The sequence below is a fragment of the Pygocentrus nattereri genome, chromosome 7, assembly GCF_015220715.1.
Source record: "Pygocentrus nattereri isolate fPygNat1 chromosome 7, fPygNat1.pri, whole genome shotgun sequence".
NCBI classification, from domain to species: domain Eukaryota; kingdom Metazoa; phylum Chordata; class Actinopteri; order Characiformes; family Serrasalmidae; genus Pygocentrus; species Pygocentrus nattereri.
Window position 1 is genome coordinate 42,514,858 of NC_051217.1, and position 26,785 is coordinate 42,541,642.

General features: G+C 42.0%; 1 protein-coding gene across 1 annotated transcript in view; it reads left to right on the forward strand.

Moving 5' to 3' along the window:
• LOC108431680 (carbohydrate sulfotransferase 8) overlaps positions 1-26,785 on the forward strand; it is a 312,403-nt gene that overhangs the window by 674 nt on the left and 284,944 nt on the right. The window lies entirely within an intron of this gene.

Sequence of the window (26,785 nt, forward strand, 5' to 3'; positions counted from 1 at the left end):
GGTCCTGAGTTCGCACTTCTGAAGCTGCCACGCCTCATTTCCTCCTCGTTGCCTGAGTTACAGAAAGCCGGCCGCACATCACAGTTGTTTTAATGCAATGTTGAGACTTTGTATAGGACACGGGTGGAGGGGCTGTAGTTCCAGATAACACATGGGCAAAAGAAAGACATGTAGAAGGAATCTTGTTGGAATTGGCTGCATTTTCCGGGGCTGACAGGCAAAGTTGGGGTGATCCAGTACCCTGACTGGGTTTTTGTCCGTCAAACTTACAGGTGGCACCAGCCTTAGAGCTCCAGATGGGACCCCTCGTGCAGAGCAGCTTTGCCCTTATCTCAGCACATAGAATTTTGCTGTACATTCCTATTCATTTCCCTTTCCAGAAGTTTGGACACTGTCGGAAGAAAACCTCGTATGTCCACTTTTGTCGTTTTTCAGTTTTTGACATAATTTGAAAAATCCCATAGTCCTGTATGTTGTGTGTGAATCCCATGATGAATAGACCAAAGCAAATGACCTAAAACTCCTCGGAAAAAAGTCTGGTTCCATTGACTTCCATTAAAAGCAGGGTGTGTTTTTACCTTCTCCTGTAAAGCTACAATTTTGGAGATATGAGGTTTTGATCTGACAACTGCGGTATACACGTTTCACAATCTTGAAGACGGTTTAGTCTATAGTCTATTTTTGCTTAAAATTAAATAAAAAAAGGATTTATTCAGTTTACAACAGCATTAAATAAGGAAATGATAAAAATATGGAGGGTTTATTGAATAATGAGGTATAATCTTCTGTTTATTGGAATTTGCTGTCATAAAATCTCGCTGAATAGCTGTTTCTTTAGGGAGGTTTGGTTGTGGCTTTGGAGACATGAGCATTGTTGATGTCCGTTTCTTTATACGTTCATTGATGCTGTACAGATTTCTCTGTTATATTGAAGTGACTGACAGCTCTGTTTATCATTAAAAACTGCTTGAAGCTTAAGGAATTGGTTTCATCATAGAAACATTTTATGCATCTCTTGGTTTTATAGCAATGAAATCAGGGACCACAAACTTGTACAGATATCCCAAGACTGCTAAGACTGTTTCAGGCTGCGTCGGAGGGAAGGGACTGTCTAATTCCTCCGGTATCATTTCATAGTTTTGATGTCTTTGTGTCCAAACCTTTCACCCTGGAGGAGTGAAAAAATATCCCTGCGGGTTTCTTTGAAAAGCTGAAAGCAAGTCTGAAAGGTTTTAAAGCTGTAATGAAGAGTGGACACACTGGACACTGATAAATCTGTCGTTATATTTTGTTGATTAAATTTTGATGGAATTTTAGGTTAAATATGTTTTTGGTATTTTTTCCTGACACTGAATATTGGCTGGAAATTAAATAATACACTCATAAAACAGTGTTATATAGACAATCAGACAGATAGACAGGTGGATAGATAGACAGACAGACGAACAGACAGACAGACAGATAGATAGATAGATAGATAGATAGATAGATAGATAGATAGATAGATAGATAGATAGATAGATAGACAGACAGACAGTCAGACATAGATAGACAGACAGACAGTCAGACATAGATAGATAGACAGACAGACAGACAGATAGACAGACAGACAGACAGACAGACATATAGATAGATAGATAGATAGATAGATATACAGACAGACAGACAGACAGACAGACAGACAGACAGATAGATAGATAGACAGACAGACAGACAGACAGATAGACAGACAGACAGACAGACAGACCGATCTATCTAGAATTATGCTAATTGAGTTCCAGGTCAGTCAAACAGAGCAGAGGAAGCTCAAACAGACTGTATTCCATCAGTTAAATGCCTGTTAAACTGCGGCGGCTGTCGTCACGTGTTCAGCCGTCTCGATTCACTGCGTGAGCAGCTCATGCTGGAACAAACACTTTGGCTCCCACTTCAAACCTGCTTTTGACACGTTTGTTATGGCCACCTGCTGGGTGGCTGTCCAGATCACAGCTGACTGAAGCACGTCCACTCTTCACCACGTCCTGTTTCGGTCAGAGCTCAGGGCTGCACTGTTTCTCAAACAGCTCTGATGGCACATTCCGGTGGTTCTCGTTCCTGTTGCAGAGAACAAGTCTGGACAACAGTAGGTTGTGTTGGACTGTGCCAGAGATTCTTCAGCACTGTCTCCCTGTCAGAGCGGCCTCACCTCACTTCTGCCCCACGATCTGAGGGAAACCCAGCCGTGAACGGAGGTTTCATTCTGACACGAGTTAATGAAGAGAGAGGGGAGGGGGGGGGGCTGTAATTAAAGCTCACATGAACAACAAACAAATAAAGAATAATCAGGGTCCCTGTCGAGCTCAGGCACCAGTTCACTGATCTTTATCTCACCTCAGCTCAGAGGCCCAGATAACGCGTATTTGTGCAGATAAGAAGTGTTGGAAGGTAACTGCCTACAGCTCCCCAGATATGCATCTTAATTGAGGGAGTTAAAAGCTTTTAAGGCACTCTTTATACATTGGGATCATTGCTTATGCATGTTCTGTTTGTCTGCAGTCTAGAAACACTCTGTAATCCAGAGTTCTGCTGTTTGTACTAGATAATACAGACCGATTACATTCACTTCAATGTTAATATGATTTCTTATTCTGGATCTTCTGGATTAGTGTTTGCGTTCTAGCATTCTAGACATGTTTGTTCTACCATTCTAGACATATGATTCATTTTGCTTTCTAAAATATAGACCTAGATGTATTTTCCCCCCTTCTGCTATTTTTGATCTAGAATTCTCTTTTGCGTTCTAGTATTCATGATCTAGAATTATTTTAGCGCTTGTTTTCCAGATTTTTTTAAAAATCTTTTAATATGGAAGAAGTATTATTATTATTATAGAATGATCTATCTAGACATATTCTAGCATATTAGTATTGTAGATCTAGCATGATTAATTTGATATTTATTGCATCATACAATTATTGATCTAAAATGTATTTGTATATTCTAGTATTCTTGATCTAGAATTCATTGTTTTGTTGTTTTTGTAGATCAGGAATTAATCCATTCAAGATTTCCATACTACTGCATTGCTTCATTCTAGACCATTCTAGTTTTGTTGTGTCAAATTTAAAAAAAAATTAATTGGTTGTAACATTCTAGATCTAGAATTATTATTGGATTAATATAAATTTAGATTAATTGTTATTATAGCATTTTATAGGTAGAGCTACTATTGCATTCTAACATTCTAGACCTATCATATCAATACATATTCTAGATCAGCTGTTATTTTTACATCATATCTTTGCTGATCTAGAACAATAAATGCACTCTAGCATTCTAGATCTATAAACATGATCACATATTCTAGATCAAGTGCTATTTTTACATCATATCATTGTAGAACTAGAACTATTAATGCACTCTACCATTCTAGATCTATAATTATGATCATATACTCTAGATCAGGTGTTATTATTACATCATATCATTGCCGAGCTAGAACAATAAATGCACTCTACCATTCTAGATCTATAATTATGATCACATTCTAGATCAGGTGTTATTACATCATATCATTGCAGAGCTAGAATTATGAATGCATTCTAGAATTCTACACCAATAACTATTATGATTACATATCCTAGATCATATTATTATGGCATCGTACTGCAGAATTAGAATTATTAATGCGTTCTAGTGTCCTAGATCTATAAATATTTTATATATTATAGATCATGTGTTGCTATCACTTCACATCATTGCAGAACTAGAATTATTAATGGAATCTAGCATTCTAGAACTATATTTTTACATATTCTAGATCACATGTTATTATTGCATCATAGCTTTGCAGAACTATAATTATTAAAGCAAAAGAACATGAGAGGTTTGTGTGTTACCGCAAAATAAATCACGGCTGTGATTTGGTCGCCGTAGATCATCACAGCCTTGATGTTATTGGCAATAACATACTTAACACAGTTAAATAAGTAAAGTAAGAAATGAATAAACTGGGCCATGAACGCGGCATTTAATATGTTTTAATGTTCGCAGTTGTGGCAAAGTAAGAAGTAAAAACGTTCAAATGGCTTGAGCGTCTCCTACAGCTGTCAAAGTTGTTGCTTAGCAACGGCGTCTCCGTGGAGTGATACAGCATTTGTGAAAAACCTGTAATGTTACGGCAAAATGTCACTGAACTGTTGTAGAATGCATCATTTATATATATTCTAGATCCCGTGTGTCAAACACAGGGCTTGTGGGCCAAGTCAAAGCAGTCCTATCCAGCCTGTTAGAAATTATATGTAATAATGAGAAAAATTCTGTTAATATCCACCTTTTCCACAATCAGCTGCACTACAATCCCCAGCATGCACTGCTGGAGATGCCAGGTGTGTAGTTCAAGCGAACAGGCAGGTTTTAGAAAGCCTACCTCCTAGAGCCGTTTAGTTTAAGTATTGATGTAATATTTCAAGGTCAGCTAAAAGTATTTTGTTTAGGTATATTTTGAATAAACAATGGCCAGTTGGGGTCACTCTCTCCGTCTCTGGCCGACAGATTTGTTGAGATTTTTCAATATTGCCTTTTAATTAAGGTCAGCTAAAAGTATTTTGTTTAGGTATATTTTGAATAAACAATGGCCAGTTGGGGTCACTCTCTCCGTCTCTGGCCGACAGATTTGTTGAGATTTTTCAATATTGCCTTTTAATTGGTTGAGTTCAATGCCCCTGTTCTAGATCTAGCATTATTCTTCCATGCTAGCACTGAATTAGAGAATTCCTTTCTGCATTCTAGCATTCTTGTCTAGATTCTACTGTTCTAGATCTGGAATAATGTTAATCATGAATGCCAATGTTCTGTCACCTAAAGGACTCTAAGCCCTTCCAGTCACTTCAGCCTGGCTGCCCGGCTGAAAGGGTTAAGCATTCAAAGTTGTGCAGAATTCCTGCTGCGCTGGGCGCTGGACTGGACGACGTGACAGATGCTGCTGCTACACTTAATCAATGACCAATCAGGTCCCTGTCTGGCCCTCTCTGCCTCAAATGCATCATAATTCTTTTTGATGGCTTCAACTCCGCCCCGCCCATGCCATATATTATGCACATCAACATAGGACTGCAGGAAACACCCTGTCTGACAGGTATCACCCAAGCAGAGTCCAGGTTAGACGGCACCGCTTTAGCCGGACACTTTAAGCCAGTGCTGCAGAACACATCGTTTTCATATTCATTACTGTGATGCTTAAAATGCTTAAAGAGCTTTTATAACAAAAATGTAAATCTAAACAATCAGAGGCAGCTTTGAAGACTTTGAAAGGTTACATAAGATATGATAGAAGTGTAGACTGCAGCTAAAGACTGTTAATAGGATACTATTGCAAAAGTAGAGTTATTAATGCATTCTAGAACTCAAGAACTGTAATTATTATGATACATATTCTAGATCATATTATTACTGCATCATATTACAGAACTAGAATTATTAACGAGTTCTCCATTCTACATCTGTAAATATTTTATATATTCTAGATCAGATAGAAGTGTAAACTGTAGTTAAAGACTGCTAATAGGATGTTAGAGTGTAATAATAATAATGTAATAATAATCACTGACCAGCAGCCCTAAATAAACTGTGATTTAACCCCTTAAAATCTCAGCCTTATTACATACCAGCCCTGCGTTCACACCGGCAGCGACTTTCCGCCTCTTCTTACCCCAAATCGCTGATCCCCTGAATAGACTATTTAATTAAATAAGTTTCAACAGGTTGTGCATCACCAACCACACAGCCATAGCTACACTAGTTAGGACTCCAATGACACCACCTGCACTAGGAGGGTGAAGGCCAGTACAGGCTTCCTCCAAGACCCGTGAAGGGGCACCGCTTTTCGCTAACACAATATCACTGGACATCCGAACAGGAGAACTCTAACCACCAGTTCTGTTATGTCAGCTAGCAGATGCCTGCGCTGAGTGACGGGGGACATCCTGCACAGCCAGCGAGAGTGAGGCCAATTGTGATCTCCTGGACTCCCAGTCACAGACGGCCATTGCATCATTGGTGATCAAACTCCTGATGATAGGGTCAATGCTTAGACAGCTGCACCGCTCAGGAACCACTATTTTCTTTATACACCAATCAGGCATGACATTGTGACCACCTCCTTGTTTCTACACTCATTTTCCATTTTATCAGCTCCACTTACTGTATAGCTGCACTTTGCAGTTCTACAGTTACAGACTGTAGTCCATCTGCTTCTCTGATACTTTGTTACCCTGTTCTTCAGTGGTCAGGACCCCCATGGCCCTGACAGAGCAGGTACTATTTGGGTGGTGGGTCATGGTAGGACTTTTTAAACACCTCAGTGTCACTGCTGGACTGAGAGTAGTTCACCAACCACAGATATCCAGCCTACAGCCTCCTGTGGGCAGCGTCCTGTGACCACTGATGAAGGACTAGAAGATGACCAACACAAACTGTGCAGCAGCAGATGAGCTGTCGTTCTCTGACTTTACATCTACAAGGTGGGCAGAAACAAGGAGGTGGTCATAATGTTATGCCTGATTGGTGTAAAGGGAAGTGACACAAGAATTTATTGTAAGTGAACTTCAGACCAGCGATTTCAGGAGGACCAGCGATGGGTTCCCCGGACTGCTCCTGGCCTCAAAAAACAGCTTTCACATGTGACCAAATGTACCAAACTCTCAGTGCAAGCAGTCCTGAGTCTGGCAAACATCTCAAGTGTGAAGCCCTTAGCCCTTAGAATTATGAATAGAGGTGGAGGTGGAGGTACTCTAAAATACACAATGACCTAGATGACAGTCTGAGAGCACAGGCAGGGTCTCACCCAGGGTCTGTGTGCCTGATCATGACACTACAGTTGGTGTCAGTATCAAAATATTGACGACACCACTGAGCTTTCGAAGCCTCTCAGACTAGCCTGCTGATCAGCATCTTCTCCCCAGCAGCAGTGAAGGTCCTGAGCTCCACATCAACAGCTCTGCGTTAGTCAGCATGTTAGTCATTAGAAACTAAGCCAACACTTCATCTGTAGGCGTGTGATCAGGCTTCGGGCAGCACGCGTGTCAGGAGATTTGAACAGCTTCACAAAAGAAACCCAGTTCTGTTTAAAAAAGGCCTTCTGCACACTGTGCAGTACACAGCTTTAAAAATGTGGTTCTTCAAAGGTTCTTTAGTAAAGGCAGTGGTTCTGTTTGGAACCATTTTCTGCCTAAATTGCATGGCAAGATAGATGGAGAATGTGTTGGTTCTATAGAGCACCAAAAGGTTCCTCTATTGTTACAATAGCTTTGTAACAGTAGGTAACAGTATAAGAACCATTTTGGTGCTATCTAGAAGCATTTCCAAAAGGTTCTATATAGAACCCTATAGAACACATTCTCCATCTGTCTTGATGAGACGCAATATGTTTGACTAGTATCAGTTCACTGTATGCTGAGTGGCTCTCCTGTCTTTAAAAGAGATGGTTCTTTAAGGGTTCCTTTTTAAAGAAAATAGATCTATATGGAACCACAAGCACTCGAACCCTTTCACTATGCAAAGAATCATTTAATCATGCAAAGTGTTCTTTGAGTGCTCGTGGTTCCATAGAGAATTATTCTTTAGATTGATGGAGAATGTGATGTACATGGTTCTATACAGAACCTTAGTGAAAAGGGTTCTATATGGCACCATAAAGGGTTCTGCTCTTGTTAGGCTGTCAAGCTTGTCACAGTAATAGAACCATTCTGGAGCAATCTAGAAGCATTTCTAAAAGGTTGTATATAGAACCCTGTACAACACATTCTCCATCAGTCTGAAGGACTATTTTACCATGCAAGAACCATTTAAGCATTCATATGGTTCTACATAGAACTCATGGTTCTAAACAGAACCCTTTCCCTTACTGAAGAACCTTTGAAGAATCTCTGTCTTAGAGATCATCTGATAGACATGAGATACATTATGTTTGACTAGTGTCAGTTCGGTCTATGCTGAGTGGCTTTCCTCTACACTCTTAAAGAAGAGTTCTTTAAAGAAAATAGTTCTATACAGAACCATGAGCACTCTGTGAACCCTTTGGATGATTAAAGAGTTATTTGTTTCAAGAAGGAGTTCTGGAATGGTTTTAAATAGAATCTTTCTGAAAAGAGTTCTATTTCTATAAAGCTATTTCTATTGTTAGGCTGTGAAGTGTGTCACTTTTCAAGAAGGTTCTATGTAGAACCATCTACAGCAAATTCTCCATGAATCTGAAGAACGCTTTCACCATGCAAAGACCCCTTTAATCATGCAAAAGGCTCAAAACCAACATGTGTTGTGTTTTGGATGCTGGTATGCTGGTCAACCATCATGACTGTGTTGGGTGACTAGCTAAAAAAAAGCACTGGGACAACATTCTGCTTTGTCATTCACGTTCATAAGCACCTCTGGATTAAAACAAGTTTCCTCGTCCGGTGATATTTTATGCACTGGGATACGCCTCCAATATGCAGCATACAGAAGGCAGAGTTTAACTCAGTTAGCCAAATGCTAACAGCAACAAGAGCTGCCTATTCAATCATAGCCTCGCCTTATGTTAATGCTGCTTCCTCAGTGGGCATTACTAACGCAGGATAACTTAATATATTACCACATAATCCCAATATAACATTTCTGCAGCTGCATCCAGTGATTCACAGTGTAAACAAAGGTAGCTGTGCCCACGGTAGGCCTCTAGCGTCTTAAAAAACTTCATTTGAAACTCTTTATATTTGTCAGTTTCTCGTGAATAATAGAATTGGAGGTCATAACGTGTCACCACTTTATTGAAATGTGCCAAAAAACTGGCTAATAAAAAAAAATTACCACAGAATCAGTGAGACTGCATGTAACTTAGCCTGCGGATTCCCTATAGCGCTCTGCTAATGACGCGTAGCCAGTGCTGTATAATAATCATGTTCAAGAACTACAGCTATGCTAAAAGTAACTTGCTGAAGGTCAGAAAGGGTCGACTGGTAAAACACAAAGCCTCCCTTCAGAAATGATGGGTTACTGTTTCAACGACAATGCGGTTAGCAAGCCTCCCAAAGCAGTCAAAACACGTTTCTTCAGAAAGCAGCTGGACCTGCTTAGACTGAATGTAGGTTTGTCATGAACGTATGCTGATGGAGATGATCAGTCAACATCTGCTGGCTTTGTTTTCACGACAGCTCCAGTTACGCTAGCAGAGATTAGCATGGGGCCGCTTTAGCATGGGCTAGCTCAGCCCTCAGGACAGACTCTCTGTGCGCTAGAAGTTTGGCACTGGCTCGGAGCCCCGCTGTTCTGTAGCACCGGTGAGAACGTGTTAGCACTAGTTAGCATGGGGCCGCTATGCCACCAGGCTGTGACGCAAGCCTCACTGAGAGAGTATGTGTGCTCATGTGTGCTCGTGTGTGTGTGTGTGTGTGTGCTCGTGTGTGTGTAGGTGCTCGTGTGTGTGTGTGTGTGTGTGTGTGTGTGTGTGTGTGTGCTCATGTGTGTGTGTGTGTGTGTGTGTGTGTGTGTGTGTGTGTGTGTGTGTGTGTACTGGCGCAGTATCAGCGGCCTGAAGCGCTGCAGCTCCAGATGGCCGAGCCGGACGCCTCGCTCCCACGAACTGCAGACAGAAGCGAAGACAGAGAAAAAGAGAGAGAGACAGAGAGAGAGAGAGAGAGAGAGAGAGAGAGAGTGAGAGAGGCAGAGATAGTGAGAGAGTAGAGAGAGAAAGAGAGAGTGAGAGAGAAAGAGAGGGAGTGAGAGAGAAAGAGAGAGAGAGAGAGAGAGAAAGAGCGAGAGAGAGAGTAGAGAGAGAAAGAGCGAGAGAGAGAAAGAGAGAGAGAGACAGAGTAGAGAGAGAGAGAGTAGAGAGAAAGAGAGAGAGACAGAGTAGAGAGAGAAAAAGAGAGAAAGAGAGAGAGAGATAGAGTAGAGAGAGAGAGAGAAAGAGCGAGAGAGAGAGAAAGAGAGAGAGAGACAGAGTAGAGAGAGAGAGAGTAGAGAGAAAGAGAGAGAGAGAGAGAGAGAAAGAGAGAGAGAGATAGAGTAGAGAGAGTAGAGAGAGAGAGAGAAAGAGCGAGAGAGAGAAAGAGAGAGAGAGGAAGACAGAGAGAGAGAGTAGAGAGAGAAAGAGAGAGAGAGAGAAAGACAGAGAGTAGAGAGAGAGAAGGTAAAATAGAGCAAAGGAGAGAAAGAGAGAGAGAGAGAAAGAGAGAGAGAGAGTAGAGAGAGAGAGAAAGTAAAATAGAGAGAGAGAGAAAGAGAGAGAAAGAGGGAGAGAAAGAGTAAGAGACAGAGAGAGAGACAGAGAAAGAGAGAGAGAGAGAGAGAGAGAGAGAGAGAGATTTTTTAATAATTCTTGAACCAAAATCACCAAACTGAGGTGAATGATGGTGAAATGTGAGATAGTTTGCTGAAGAATTAATTCATTGTAAATAATAGAAATGACTGAATCACAGTGCTGCGAGGCTCTCGGCCACTAGAGCAATGGCAGCAAGCAGGCATTTGACCCCCTGACCTTTTCAAAGTGCTGGAGTGCTCCTTCACTGCAAAATTGCATCCAGGCTGTTTATTTATATAAATAAATAAATGCCCACTCTTCTTCACTTCACGGGCAGTCGAGCTCAGCAGAACAGCCCATTAAACTCTGTTTCAGCCGAGGGGGCCGAGGGGGCATTTCCCAAACAGTGAAACCTGCATTTTCATTAAGGAACTGTCACAGCTCACTAACCCACCAACGGCTTCCTCAGTTTATGTTAACACACTGTGTGAAATTTACTGAATACCAGTTGCAGCAGGAAATGAGATTATTAAGTTGTGGCCATGACTTAGTAAGGAGTGGAAACGAGACGACTAAGATTTTGGCTATTACTTTATACAGAGTGCCAACAAGATAATTAAATCATCGCCGTGATTTAGTGAGACGTGAGAATGAGATAATTCAAGTGTAATAGTGCAGCCATGGCCATGACTTAGTAAGGAGTGAGAACAAGATAATTAAGTCTGGGCTATTACTTAATAAGTAGTGAGAACAAGATAATTAAGGCAAAGTCATGCTTTAGTAAGATGTGAGAAAGAGGTAATTAGGGTGTGTGAGTTCAGCCATGACCATGACTTAGTAAGATGTGAGAAAGAGATAATTAAGTCATGGCTATGACTTATTAAGGAATGATAATGATATAATTATTTTGTTGCCATGGCTCATTAAGACATGGGGCTGAGATAATTAAGGTGTGATAGTTATCTCATGGCCATGGCTAAGTAAAATGTGAGAAGTCATAGTTAAAATTTGAGAATGAGATAATTAAGTTGTGATGATTAAGTTGTGGCCATAGCTTGGTAAGGCTTATGAATGAGAATATTAAATTGAGACAGTTATGTCATGGCCATGACATATTAAGGCATGTAAACAAGATAATTACATCTTGACCATTACTCAATAAGGAGCGAGAACAAGAAAAGTACATTGTAGCCCTGATTTAGTAACATGTGAGAATGAGATAATTACGGTGTGACAGTTAAGCCATGGCCATGATTTAGTACGAACAAGATAGTTATGGCCATCACTTAACAAGGAGTGGGAACAAGATAATTAAGTTGTGGTCATGACTCAGTAACATATGAGAGTGAGATAACTAAAGTGTGATAGTTATGCCATGGCCATGACTTAGTATAACCTGAGAATGAGATAAGTTGTGATCAGTTGCAGCTATGGCTTAGAAAGGCTTACGAATGAGAAAATTAAGATGTGACAGTTATGTCATGGCCAATACTTACCAAGGCATATAAACAGCATAATTAAGTCTGGGCCATTACTTAATAAGGAGTGAGAACAAGATAATTAAGCTGTAGCTGAAGCAGAGTTAGTAAGATGTGAGAATGAGACAATTAAGGTGTGAGAGTTAAGTCATGGCCCTCACTTAGTAAAGAGTGGGAGCAAGAAAATTAAGCTGTGGCCATGACTTATTAAGTCAGAAGAAGTGGTAACGGGATTTCTAAGTTGAGGCTATGTGGGAATGAGATAATTAAGTTGTGGCTATGACTTAGTAAGGCATGAGAGTAAGATAATTAAGGAGTGATAGTTATGTCATGGCCATGACTCAGTAAAATGTGAGAAAAAGATAGTTAAGTCATGGCCATCACTTAGTAAGGAGTGGGGACAAGATAAGTAAGTTATGGCCGTCACATAGTATAGAGTGGGAATGAGATAATTAGTCCCTGGTTATGCTTTAGTAAGAGATAAAAATAAGATCATTGAGGTGGGATAGTTATGTCATGGCCATGACTTTGTGAAATGTGAGAAGAAGATAATTAAGTCATGGCCATGACTTAGTAAGACCTGAGAATGACATAATTAAGTTGTGATAATTAAGCTGTGCCCATCACTTAGTAAGGTTTATGAATGAGACAATTAAGTTGTGGCCATGACTTACTAAGGCATGTAAATGAGATAATTAAGTCGATGTTAAAAAGACGAAAGAGGTGATATGTAGAGCTGCAAGTCATTCAGTCTGTCTGTTCCACTAGCCTTTTTATCTGGTTTTAATATTTTATTCATTTTGTCATTGTGTGTGTGTGTGTGTGTGTGGGTGTGTGTGTGTGTGTGTGTGTGGGTGTGTGTTAGAGCTATCGCTGCTCTTTTTCTATACTTTATCAGATGGCATTGTAGACAGTCTTTGTGATGGACAAGCTTACATTTAAATACATAAGATTATTCAAATAAGTCTACATTTAAATAATCAGACCCATTGTTCTGCCAGTGCTGACACACTTTTTCAGGAGCAAAATGAGAAAAATGTCAGCAATAAAAAAGTTTGTGCGAAGCTGCAGCCTTTTGGCTCAAACAGAACGAAGGCTTCAGTCAGTCAAAGAGGTCAAGGAAAGCCTTTTGTGGGAAAAACATCTAAGAACAAAAATCATTTTCTCCCCATTCATTCCTGCACAATTTTAAATTAGAGTGTTTTGTGAAGGATAATTGCCGATTGTTGCTATGCAAATGCATTCTCCTCTATATCTGATTTGACAGCTGTTACCGTGAGACTCGGTGAGGCAGAAGAAGTTTTAGTCTCTGAGTTTCTTGTTTAAAAAAAAAGGCCTTACTTATGAACTTAAAGTCAGAGATAAACTTGCTGCTTTTGGGTGAGCAGTTTGCTTTCAACAAGTGGATGTTCCAAATGAAGATCTTCTAGGCAAATGTCGTGATTCAGAGGGAAGAGCCTCGAGGTATGTTGGGAGTTGCGTGTTTCCCTTTTATTCATTTGGTGGTTTGATTGGATTTCTAGTGGATTTCTAGGTAGATACTGGGGTGTGCTGGGAAATGTAGGACATCCTGGTAAAAAAGGATCAGGTTTGTTTGTGGAGTGTAGACTTTTTTAATGCTGTTTGGAATAAGCTGGTAAGTGTAGGGCTTGTAAGATGATATTTGGGATAAGTTGGGAAATGAAGGCCTTTTCGAGACGTTCGGTGAAGTATGCTGGGAAATATAGGGCTTTTTTTGAGATTGGTATTGGGTGTGGTAGAAAATGTAGATTCTGTTTTCAGACGGATGTTCTGCAATATGTAGATATTTGTTGAGTATGTCGGGAAATGTCAACCTTTTCCAAGGCAGATGTTGAGGTGTGTTGGGAAGTGTTGGACATGTGTTGGAAGATGTGGACATTTTTTAAGATGGGTGTTCGGGTTGAGTTGGGTGTGGTCGTTGGTGAGGGTTTTGAACTGCAGGAGTCTTCAGGTGGGAGTTTTTTGAATGCAGTGTTTGGGGGATGTTGGGAAAGCTAGTTTTGGAGGTGGCAGAATGCTACAAACATCTCCAAGGTCTCCACTTTACAGAGATCCACCTGACAGCACAAGAACAGTAGAGCACACACAAATACACAACTTCAAAGAAACAACCTTCGCTTCCCCTGGCAGGCTTTGTGTAAAAAGGGAAAGAAAGAGAGATTTTGCTGGAAAGCAACAGAAAACTGCAAAAACGAGAGGCGGGGGGTGGGGGGTTCTGCCTAAGCTTCTCAGTGACTACGAAGAGTAGGATCTGCACTCTGATCACAATGAATTATTTCTCTGTTGGCTATAAATATGCTCTGCCTGGAACACCTTCATCTCTCCAGCCAGAAATTACTGCACTCCACCCGATCTGCCCTCCACAGCTAGGACCTGAACACTCAGCACACTTATCTAAAGAACTTGTAGCTGAAAACTTTATAGGAAAAGGATGTTGGGTACAAAGATCTCTTCAATTCCATGTCGTTATGTTTTTTTCTGCAGAGCTTGACAAATCTGTCTGAACTCAATCCAACAATTTTTTTTGGAACCCAATTGTAACCTGAAAATTTTCCAACTGAATCTGAATCCAAATGTAGAACGATAAAATTGTGCTTGAATCTGATGGTAGCCTGACACAGTTCTATCTGAACCCGAATTTAGCTCCAAATTTCTGTCTGAACCCGACTGAAGCTCAAAAAAGACATATTGAAAATCAGTATGTAGCAAAACAAATTTCTACCACAATTTTGTAGCTCAACAAAATTCAGTCTGAATTAACTGTAGCTGAACTTAATTCTGTGTGTATCAACTGTAGCCGGACAAAATTCTGTCTGAACTGACTGTAGCCTGACAAAATTCAGTCTGAATCAACTGTGGCCCAACAAAATTCTGTTTGAACCTGATTTTAGCTCAAAAAATTCTAAACCCAAATATGTCCCAACTAAATTCTGCCTGACCCACTTGTAGCCCAACAAAATTCTGCCTGAACCCAACTCAAGCCCAACAAAATTCTGCTTAAACTTGTCTGCAGCTTAACAAAATTTGGTCTAAACCCAACTTGACCATAGCCTGAGCTCAACAAATTTCTGGCTGAGTCCGATTGTAGCTCAACAAAGTTCTTCCTGCACTCGATTATAGGCTGAACAGTTGAGTCTAAACTTGACTGTAGTTCAGCAAAAAGTCTGATTTTGACTGGAAATCTATAAAATTCTGATGGCATCTGACTTTAGCCCAACAAAATTCTGTCTGAACTCAATTGCAGCTAATGAAAAATTTTCATCTTAACCTGGCAGTACCTGACAAAATTCCACCTCAACCTAACTGTGGCGCAACAAAATTCTTTCTGATCCTAACGCTACCCCGATAAAATGATTATTTTTCATAAGATGACACAATACTCAACACGACTTACAGTAATCACTGAAAGGAGATTCAAGGTATTGCTTAAAAATCTGACATGCTTCTGCAATTCCTCAGTTGGTACAATGCATTCCATCATAACATTTTAGAGCTTCTAGAGTGGACATGGTCAAAGAACTTTCAAAATCGGTTGCCCAATAGACACGTAAACACCTTCTTCCAGAAAGAACTCAGAGGCAAAAGAGGAATCCGCAAATACAAAAACAATGAAGGTTAAAACTGTCAAATTTTTAATGGACTTGATTTATGGATGCTTGGCAGCCGTGCATAAAGTGTGTACTAAACGACTGTCGGAGCTGCACCTGCTGTGTTTCCACAAGCCAAAGCCGCTGGCCAGGGCTGGTGTATCGTGCGGCTTGCTGTGAACATGAGTTGTGGTCCTCTATTCAGGAAGTCAACACTCGTTGTGTGTGAGCAAGTCAGCTGTTTTCAGAAAGGAAATGCTACCTACACACACTCTTACACACACACACACACACACACACACACACACCAGATTCACCTTTAATGAGAATGAAAGGTCAGTTCTTAATTATTCATCTGGGATGTCAGACAATCCCCCAAAGACTGAAGTTTAGAGAGTAAGAGGCTTGGGAATAATGCATGAGGTGGCTCCTCTCACCTTGTTTGGATGTTTTCTTGTCTAATTTCTGGTCGGATTGACCCCTCGCCTCTCCCGAGCAGCTTGTACTGTCACTTCGGTGGGAAGCGCTGGGTGTATGCATTGATGAAGCAGCCAGAAAGCCTTTCTCGACTCTTTCATGCCGTCACATATCAGATTCAGAACCTTTGACAGTAGCCCTAAAATGCAATTTCCACCTGTTTAGGAGGGTCCCTCAATGGGGCTATGCTTTTTTTCTTGAAGGAATGAATTTGGATGGAAATGTAATTTACAAAAATAGATGTGAACTGGATTCATCTTCGTGGGTAAGCCTGCAACCTGACATTGTTTTTTTTTTTTTTTAAATTGTGTTTGACTTTTGACTTGTACACAATGCCTGAGATGGACTGGTGACCTGTCCAGGGGTGTTTCCTACCTTCCATCAAAATGACTGCTGGCATAAGCTCTTGCTCCACCCTGGGACTCAGTAGAATAAGCCGCTTAGAAAAGGTGTGTGTGTGAGTTGTACACAACTGTTTTACATTAAGAAAGCTGCAGTTGTCCATGTTATCTGGTCTTTGTGGAGAGGTGTAAATTGGTTTACCAGCAGGGGGTGCTCACCTCTACCCTTTCAACCCTTATTGCTCATTAGCAGCTCAACATTTCACACACAGAGAGCCAACAGCGTTCTAGATAATCTGACAACCTTTGCATTAAACTACGGCAGCATGGTGGCGCAGTATCGTCCTCTCACAGCAAGAGAGGCTTGGGTTCAATTCCCCTGCTGAGCGACCAGGGTCCTTTCTGTGTGGGGTTTGCGTGTTCTCCCCCTGTCTGCGTGGGGTTCCTCCCACAGTCCAAAGACATGCAGTCAGGCCAACTGCAGGCCAAGCTTAATTGCCCCTCGTGTGTGTGTGATTGTATAGGTCTATGTGTCTGCTCTGTGATGGACTGGCAACCAGTCCAGGTTGTTCCCTGTCTTCTGCCTGATGACCACTGGGATGGACTCCAGCACCCCTGTGACTCAGAAGCATAAGTAGCTTAGATTGTGTGTGTATTAAATAAAAAAAAAAAAAGTAAATGTCCAATTTGATTTCCACTATGCTGCAGGAATGGCCACTAGGGGGCCTGCATAATGAAGCATCTGCTCATTAATTAAAGATACATAAATGAAGAATGTTGGAGGAGAAAAACAAACAGCTGGACCATGGAACTTGGATTGAGGGCCAGTCAACAAAGGGCCCATATTGTCCACTCACTTTAGCATGAATAGGTGGGATAGGCTGAGTACGTATGTATAAATGTATTTGTGGTAGTGACATCACAACCACGATGACATATTTTACAAATGTTGACAGTACAGCAAAAACCACGCCCCCAGACAGTCCACAGTTTCACTCCTGACCCACCTGAGTCTGTTGATCAGCAGGTATGAGATCTTGGTTACCTGAGTAAGCAGGGTTGCAACTAGACTACAAATCTGGACTGGCTGGATGAGGCCCAAGGCCTAAAAAAAACATGAACGCACGTTTGCTCCTCCACAATGAGCTGTGCTAAGCGTCACGTACACTCTCTGTTTTGGTGGAGTAGTCTTTTCAGCAGAGGCAAAGCAGCTTTGTTGAGATTTAAGACTGCTCGTGGCTTTCAGCGGAGGCGTCTGTAGGTATTAATGCTAATAAAATGCATTAAACTGAAGAATGGTGTAATGTGATGTCTTACACACGGAGGATTAGAGGGCAAAAACAGGGAGAATTCATTAGAGACGCCAATGTAGAGAATCCAGCGGACTGAGACCTCTCCCCTCACACTCCCAGCAGCCTGCCCACCACTGCAAGCAGTCAATTACGCTCATAGGGAAAAGGGAGAAGTGGGGCTTTAAGGCAGAAAGGCCAGTGAATGTCAGAGGCTGAGTCACTGGCACACCAGTAATGAAGGATGCAATTTCGTTGGCATGTAATCAAACTACAAACGTGACTATTTACATTTTAGCTACAATGACAAAGTTTAGCTTGGTAGTTTAGCCTTTTATACTGAAAATGAATCATTAAGTAGCATTAGGCTGTATAAGCTGAATGAACATATTGCTGTTGTCAGAGGAAAACCTTGTATCTCCATTTTTGATAGAATGGACAGAATTTGAAAACACCCGTGGCCTTTTACAATGTGTGTAAATTTCATGATGAGACACTAAGATAACAATTTGACATTCTGTTGCTAATGCTACCAGACACGAATGGGCTTCCATAGTTTAGTAAATAAGATGTCGTAATGTTAATAACAGAACAATAATTTTGCACTTGAAAAGATTAAACATACAACTTTATAGCTACAAAAAAAGCCTTTAGTGGAATAATTTCCCAGAACATCCTGATCAGAGCTTTAAACTACCAATTAAAAACGGCCAGAACAGCAACCAGACTGAGTTCCGCCTCCTCAAGCTCTTTGGGCTGATGTGAAAGTTTGTTTATTTCCATTAAAGCTAATGAAATGACGCCCGGACAGTGGGAGATTGAGTGCTCGGCTGTTTACTCCGAAGTTGAGGGAGCTTTCTGCATTGTCAGGAGTTCTGCAGCAGAGAATGCCCTGATTCTCCCCACATGACATCACCCTGCACGATAGCGGTGACAACACTCGTTCATCTTGTGTTTAGGCGGGGGTGTGGGGGTGTGTGTGTATGCGTGCTGTGTGTTTGTGTGGAGAAAAGGCTGATCACGTCCCTCTGGTCTTGTAGAATCTTTGAGAAAAAGCCCAGGCGTCTCTGGGGAACCGGGGGGTGGTGGTGGGGGGTGGTGGTGGGGGGGGGGGGGCTACATCTGATCCAAGAGCAGTTAGCGCGCATCAGAGGGATTCGGATTGAACCACAGAGGGACAAGGTCACCGGCGAAAGGAGGGGACACTCGGCTTGACAGCGGTTTGGGTGAAAGCGTGGCGCTGTGCCTGGAAAACAGAGTGAAAAAAGGGATCAGTTTCCCCCGCCACCTCCCCACACACCCCCTCTGCAGGACTCTTATAACTGTAACTCTACCTGGAGATGTCACACCAGGTGCCAGGATGTTGATCAATTGGGGCGCAGTGTCACACCAAAGTTAATTACTGTCATTTATTATAGCTCAGCGTGCCGCTAATTAGCAGGGAGCCTATAGCGGAGGCGCTCTGGAGACGTTGGCGAAGCCCAGCCGAGGTTTTTTAATTATCTGTTGCTTCCAAAGATAAACGTGAACAGACCATCGGATGGTCTCGCAGACTTTCTTGCATTAACGAAATGGGGATTTATATTTTTTTTAACGAGATGAATTCATGAAGAATTTCTTCAATTAAAAAAAAAAAATCTATTCTGCGTAGATCAGTGGTTTGATGTAAAATGATTTCAGATTTCTGTACAGTGGTGGTGATGGGAACCAGGGGTCACCATGACTACAACACAGATATAGCCATTTTATTTACTACCCAAAGCCACCAGTGAACCTACACACATCTTCTGAGTTTTTATATGTAATGTTGATGATGGTAAAATGGTGATACGTGTCAAAAAATAAGTTTTCTTTGATCACAATTTTGCCCCACAACACTCTGCATGAATCTCTCCACCATGAATGAATGAATTAAAAAAGTTTTAGGCCAAAAATCTTCTCAAAACTAAAATCTTCAAAAAACAATGTCTCAGACTGTCATGCGCTCGGATTCAGCCTCACAAGACAGGGACTCCAATTCCCAGAATCCTTTGGAGACTCATGTGACTTCATACTCCCCACCCCGCTCCTGGCAGAGATCCAAGTCTCCTGATTATTAAGGACGTCCACCTGAACTTTATCATGAGACCCTAAGGTTGGGTTATTTAAGCCCTGACTGAGCACTACGACAATGCGAAGTATTGTTCTGCTGAACCCTACTGAGCGTTTTGGATTGTGCCGTTTGTTTCTCGTGTTTGGACTTTAGTATTGTTATGCTGACTTTCGTTTTTGCCTAGCCCTTGTCGGAATTTGCCTATTTGAACTTCGCTCGGACTGGGATCACGATTTTGGTGTCGCTCTTTGTCTTTCGATCATCGTGTCATTTGTTTACTCTGCAGATCTCCGATCTGCGTTCGTCTGCTAACCTCTATCTTACACAGACATCAAGCAGCATACATTTTGAAATTTGATCCCAGCAACAAGTTCCAAAAAAGCTGGGTTGGGGGCCTGTTTACCACTGTGTTATATAATCTCTTCATTTATCAACACTCTGTAGGCATTTGGGAACTTAGTAGACCAACTGCTGAAGTTTTGGAAGTGAAATATTTTTTTGTGTTCTTGTTTGATAAAAGGCCTTCCGCCCGATGACTGCTGGGATAGGCTCCAGCACCCCCAACCACCCCCCCCCCCCCCCCCCCCCCCCCGCGACCCTGACGGAGAAGCGCCTTAGAAAATGGATGGATGTTTGATATAAGATTTCATGCTGTGTTCATGAATTCCAAAAAGAATTTCAAGTTTTGATTTGTTGGACCTCAAGATAATTTTTCACTTAAGCTTCAGTGTTCATGTTAAATGAGCTCGGGCCCAGAGAAGGCGGCAGTGTTTCTGCATTCACTTTATATATTTTTCCTTCTTTGCATGGCAGACTTTTAACTTGAATTCATGGATGCAGTGATAAACTGTGTTCACAGACAATGGTTTTCAAAAGTGTTCCTTGGCGGTATTGGATAAAAAAAAGTCTATATTTGTGTTGTAGTCATGGCGACGTCTGATTCCAGTCAACACCACTGTAAAGAAATCTGAAGCACTCTGAATGACTCTATTTACAACTTGACGACTGGATTATGCAGAAAATGTGCTAATTCTGCTGAGCTGATTATGTTACAGCACTTTTTACAAACATATGTTGCCACGAAGCAGCTTTACCACTTAGAGCTATAAGACGATATGGGGTTTGTACCCAGACTCAGTCTCTGCTATGAAGGCTGTGTTACTTCAAAGGCTCTGAGCCAAACAATTCTTTGGTCTTTGCAGCAGGTGGTCCCAGTTCCACCTGAATGCCACATTGATTCACATCTTACACAAAGGTGTGTTTCCTGCAGGCAGCTGGGCATGAAAATGTAGGGGCTTCAAAGGAACACGGCCTCTGCTGAGGACGAAGGAAAAAAGTAGTGATTGTGAGTTTCCTCTGAAATACAAAGTTTCAGCACAGACTCGTAATGAACGTTGAATTACCAACGTGAAAGTGCTTTGACTTCCTGCTGATTTCCTTTTCACGATTTGAATATTAATGAGTCAGGAATTAATTCTGTTTAAGATCCATTTACATCCTATTAGAAATACTCCCTTTTACCCTGTTCTTCAGTGGTCAGGACCCCCACGGACCCTCACAGAGCAGGTACTATTTGGGTATGGGTCATTCTCAGCACTGCAGTAACACTGATGTGGTGATGGTGTGTTAGTGTGTGTTGTACCGGGCTGAGTTTTTAAATACTGTGTCCACTTACTGTCCACTCTATTAGACACTCCTACCTTGGTGGTCCTCCTTGGAGATGTAAAGTCAGCTCATCTGCTGCTGCACAGTTTGTGTTGGTCATCCTCTAGTCCTTCATCTGTAGTCATAGGACACTTTGTTACTGCAGTGCTGAGAATGATCCACCACCCAAATAGTACCTGCTCTGTGAGGGTCCATGGGGGTCCTGACCACTGAAGAACAGGGTAACAGAGTACCAGAGAAACAGATGGACTACAGTCTGTAACTGTAGTACTACAAAGTCCAGCTATACAGTCAGTGGAGCTGATAAAATGGACAATGAGTGTAGAAACAAGGAGGTGGTCATAATGTGATGCCTGACTGGAGTAAGTCTTAACCCGTCGTACCGCTGCCTGCACTAGCCACGTACTGAACACTGAAGCCTTTAAATGTGCAGTGTGATGCTAACTTTCACACTTTTATGACACCTTTTGTAATTATTGCTAAATTAGTTTTTAGTCTTAATCATCATAGTGATTGTAATGGTAGAAATGGTTTAACAATTTTATACACTCACCGGCCACTTTATTAGGTACAATTCAATTCAAAAGGTTCAATTACTTCTTAACACAAACAGCTAATCAGCCAATCACACGGCCGCAACTCAATGCATTTAGGCCTGTAGAGGTGGTCAAGACAACTTGCTGAAGTGCAGACCGAGCATCAGAACGGGGAAGAAAGGGGATTTAAGGGACTTTGAACGTGGCGTGGTTGTTGGTGCCAGACGGGCTGGTCTGAGTATTTCAGAAACTGCTGATCTACTGGGATTTTCACGCACAACCATCTCTAGGGTTTACAGAGAACGGTCCAAAAAAGAGGAAATATCCAGTGAGCGGTCAGTTGTGTGGATGAAAATGCCTTGTGGATGTGAGAGGTCAGAGGAGAATGGGCAGACTGGTTCCAGATGATAGAAAGGCAACAGGAACTCAAATAACCAACCAAAATCTCTGAGGAACGTTTCCAACACCTTGTTGAAAGTCTGCCACGAAGAATTAAGGCAGTTCTGAAGGCAAAAGGGGGTCCAACCTTTTACTAGCAAGGTAGTGTACCTAATAAAGTGGCCGGTGAGTATATGTTTAGTGTCCAATTGTTGCTAACAACCATCGCTAACTATATCTGTTTTCGTTACTCTAGTGTCCAGACTTGGTCTTAGTGGCTAATAATTAATTTAGTTATTAAGTGATACTTTTTTGATCCCACATCCGGGGAAATTCCACCTCCACATTTAATCCATCCGTGAAGTGAAACACCACATACACACTAGTGAACACACACACTAGGGGGCAGTGAGCACACTTGCCCGGAGCGGTGGGCAGCCCTATCCACGGCACCCGGGGAGCAGTTGGGGGTTAGGTGTCTTGCTCAAGGACACCTCAGTCATGGACTGTTGACCCTGGGGATCGAACCGGCAACCTTCCGGTCACAGCGCCAGATACTATCCCAGCGGTCATTGGGAGGAAGGCAGGATACACCCTGGACAGGTCGCCAGTCCATAGCAGGGCAGACAGACAGACACAGACAGTCACTCACACCCAGGGGCAGTGTAGCATGTCCAGTTGGCCTGACTGCATGTCTTTGGACTGTGGGAGGAAACCGGAGAACCTGAAGGAAACCCACGCAGACACGGGGAGAACATGCAAACTCCACACAGAGGAGGACCCCGTTACTACAGATTACTGTCAGATCTGTTACGTCAGCTGACAGACGCCTGCGCTGACTACCATCGCATTGAGTGATGGGGGAGAAGGGGGGCCATCCTACCCACCCAGAGAGAGCGAGGCCAGTTGTGCTCTCTTGGACTCCCGGCTACGGACGGCTGCAGCATCACCAGGGATCGGACTCGCGATCTCCTGATGACACGGCCAACGCTTAGACGGTTGCACCACCTGGGAGCAAGTTAACATTTGTTATCATTAAATGATTAGCATCCCATGCTAGTCATTACACTTGTTGTTAACCTAATACACATTCACTGTTTGAGCAGACAGTGTTTCAGTGTTAAACACATTCTTGCAATTTATGACACTACAAAACATTGTTATTATCTGATAATCAGCATTTCTTGGAGGCATTACTGAGAAATATCTGTTCCCAAGAAAGAACAACATTTCTCCCTTCCTTCTCGTTTCACGCTGTAGTGAGACTGAACAGACCCGGAGGCGATGTGATGTTTATTTAATCAGTTTTACATTAAGTGGCTACCTTAATTACCAGCACTTTCACTTCTCCGAGGCCCAGTGGGGGGTGAGATAAGACAAATGACTGCTTTCACCTGAGTTCTCTCATGCAAAAAAACTGCGAAAGCTTCAAAACAGCCACAATTAGCCGTTCACCATCAGGGGCAGCGGGCCCCTGTTTATCAGGAGTGACAGTGACAGATGCCATCTCAGCCACGTAAACAGAAGCATAGGCATGCGGACGGAATGGCTAAGCAGATTCTTTGTATTTTGATTTAACATCTCACAAATACTATGGTCCTCGCTGCTGGCACAGTGGTGGAGGAGCTCGCTAACAACAGACGTCATGTCAACTGACTGTAAAGCTGCTTAAAAGCACCACCGATTACCCAGCTGGGGTGCTTTCTCCAGCACGGGTGGCTAACTTCATGCGGAAAAATAACTCATTCTGTCAACAAGTGCACTGAGCACAATATTCCTTCGAGCATTAGGACAAGAGAGGCAGTCACTCAAATTCAGGGTGATTGATTTATAGTTTAGACCCCTGGTCGTGCTATTTTTCCCATTTTTCCTCACACAGTCTGAAAACTGGAAATAACTAACATTAGTTCCAATTCTGCAATCTGATTGGTCGAGCCACATTCAACCCTTTTCCATTTCACCCTAAAGGGGTTCAGTGCAGTTGAGGTCAGGCCTCTGGAGTTCCTTCGCAACTCGTCAAACCATGCCTTTAAGGGGCTCGCTTTGTTCACAGGGAACGAAAAAGATTGACACAAAGCTGAAAGCATATACACTATATGGACAAAAGTATTGGGACGCCTGCCCATTACATCCTCCGGAGTTTTTATGGCATCCCATTCTAAATCCATAGGCATTAATATAGAGTCGGTCCCCCTTTGCTGTCGACCAGCTTCTGCTCTTCTGGGAAGCTTTCTACAAGATTTTGGAGAGTGTCTGTGGGAATTTTTGCCTGTTCATCCTAGAGAGCATGTGTGAGGTCAGACATTGATGTTGGATGAGAGGGCCTAGCTCTGTTCTAGTTCACAATCTGTTCTAGTTCATCTCAAAGGTGTTTGATGGGGATGAGATCAGGCCTGTGAGGGCCGGTCAAGTTCTTCCACACCAAACTCACCCAGTCAGGCCTTTATGGGCCTTGCTTTGTGTGCTGGGGCTCAGTCATGCTGGAACAGAGAAAAGTTCTTCTCCAAGCTGTTCCCACAAAGTTGGATGCACATAATTGTCCAAAATGTCTTGGCCTGCTGAAGCATTAAGATTTCCCTTCACTGGAACTAAGGGTTCTAGATCAACCCCTGAAAAACAACCCCATATCATTATCCCACCTCCACCAAACTTTATAGTTGGCACAGTGCAGTCAGGCAGGTAATGTTCTCCTGGCATTTGGGAAACCCAGACTTGTCCATCAGACTGACAGACAGTGATTTGTCACTCCATAGAATATTGCTCCAGAGTCCAGTGGCAGTGCTTTACACCACTCCAGCCGACACTTGGCATTGCACATAGCGATCGTAGGCTTTTGTGTGGCTGCTTAGCCATGGAAACCTAGGGCTGATGTTGCTTCCAGGGGAAGTTTGGGACTCTGTAGTGAGTGATACAACAATAGATATGTTACATGCTAATTGCTTCAGCACTTGGCAGCCCCACTCTCTGAGGTTATATGGTCTGCTGCTTGTTGGCTGAGATTTTGTTGCTCATAGATGCTTCCATTCCATTATTAGGCAGTTCAGCTACTGAAGTCCTAACCAATGGGAGAGCTCGCTTGAAACTATGTACCTAGATACTACAGAGAAATACATCTGATTGGATCATTTTCCGTTGGGCATTTCAAGATGATCTTCTTTTGTTTCCAACCAAAACTTAACAATGAAATATGATTTTTACTACAACATTTATCTGCTATCTGAAAGCTTTGGAGGCCAATAGCTTTTTTAATGTTCAGCCTGCAGAAAGTTAGCTTTTTTTTGTTTGCTTGCTATGTTAGCTTGTTTACTGTGGCTTCAATCAACCTTGTTTCAATAGTTAAAGTGTTATTATTGCTAATAGCTGATTACACTGGCCTGAAAGGCATTCCATTGTGTTGTTATTTGGATATTATGAGGATGTTAGCCATTTTCAGGCTGGTTTAATTGATGCTTATTGTGACCACATACTATTGGAAATGTAATGTTCATGTAATGTTGGTATAAAATAAAGTGAGCCCACTGGAAACTGCAGTTGCCACAGCTTATGTCCCTTGTTTCTGTTTCATAAAGATCAAGTAAAGTGTTATAAACCTTTTTACATAATAACAAGAATAATAGGAGCTTGCCAGAGTAGTTGCCACAATGGTCAGTGAAATGGATCAGCATGTGGGTGTGTCCTATCACTGTGTGAAAGAAGCTCCGTGCTGCCTTTATTGTTGGATGCACTATGAAGGAAACGCTTATTACTGATCTCATCAGAGTAACAAACACCACCGAAGAGTGAAATATGTTCTTTTTCAGCTTTGTTAGATGACGTGGTTTATATGTCACAGTAAATGCAACACCAGCCCTGAGAACTCATGTGGTTAAAGAAGAGGAGGAGAATAGAAGCAGATCAAGTAAGATAAAGCTGTTTGTGCTTCAGGCTTGAAGAGTTAATGGTCTTCTTCTTGAATTTTGAGCTGCTTATTTTAAATAGACAGTTTTTTTGCATGTTGTCAGTGTTGTGATGTGGTTCAAGGACACCGGCTGTAAAAATGAAGGGCGATAAATCCGTTTGTCAGTGCAAAGAAACAAAAGAGGCATTTTTCACCTTTTCAGTACCTGACGTTTCCCTCAGCCCCCGAGACCTCAGCTCAACCTGAGTTCATCAGCTCAGAGATTAAGAGAGAGAGAGAGAGAGAGAGAAACTAAGATAAAGATAGAGGGTAAAGAGAGAAATAGAAAGAGGCAAAGATAGAGGAGAGAGAGAGAAAGAGAGGAAGAGAGGTAAGAGCATGAGGAGAAGAAACGAAAGGTGAGAGAGAAAGAAACAAAGATAGAAAGAAAGAGAGAAGTACAGAAAGAGGGAGAGAAAAAGAGAGAAGTACAGAGAGAGAGAGAGAAAGAGAGAGAAGTACACAGAGAGAGAAAGAAGTACAGAGAGAGAGAGAAGTAGAAAGAGAAGTACAGAGAGAGAGAGAGAAAAAAGTACAGAGAGAGAGAGAGAGAGAGAAAGAAGTACACACACACACACAGAGAAAGAAGTACAGAGAGAGAGAGAGGTACAGAGAGAGAGAGAGAGAGAGAAAGAGAGAGAGAAGTACAGAGAAAGAGAGAGAAAAGTACAGAGAGAAAGAGAGAAGTACAGAGAGAGAAAGAAGTACAGAGAGAGAGAGAGAGAGAGA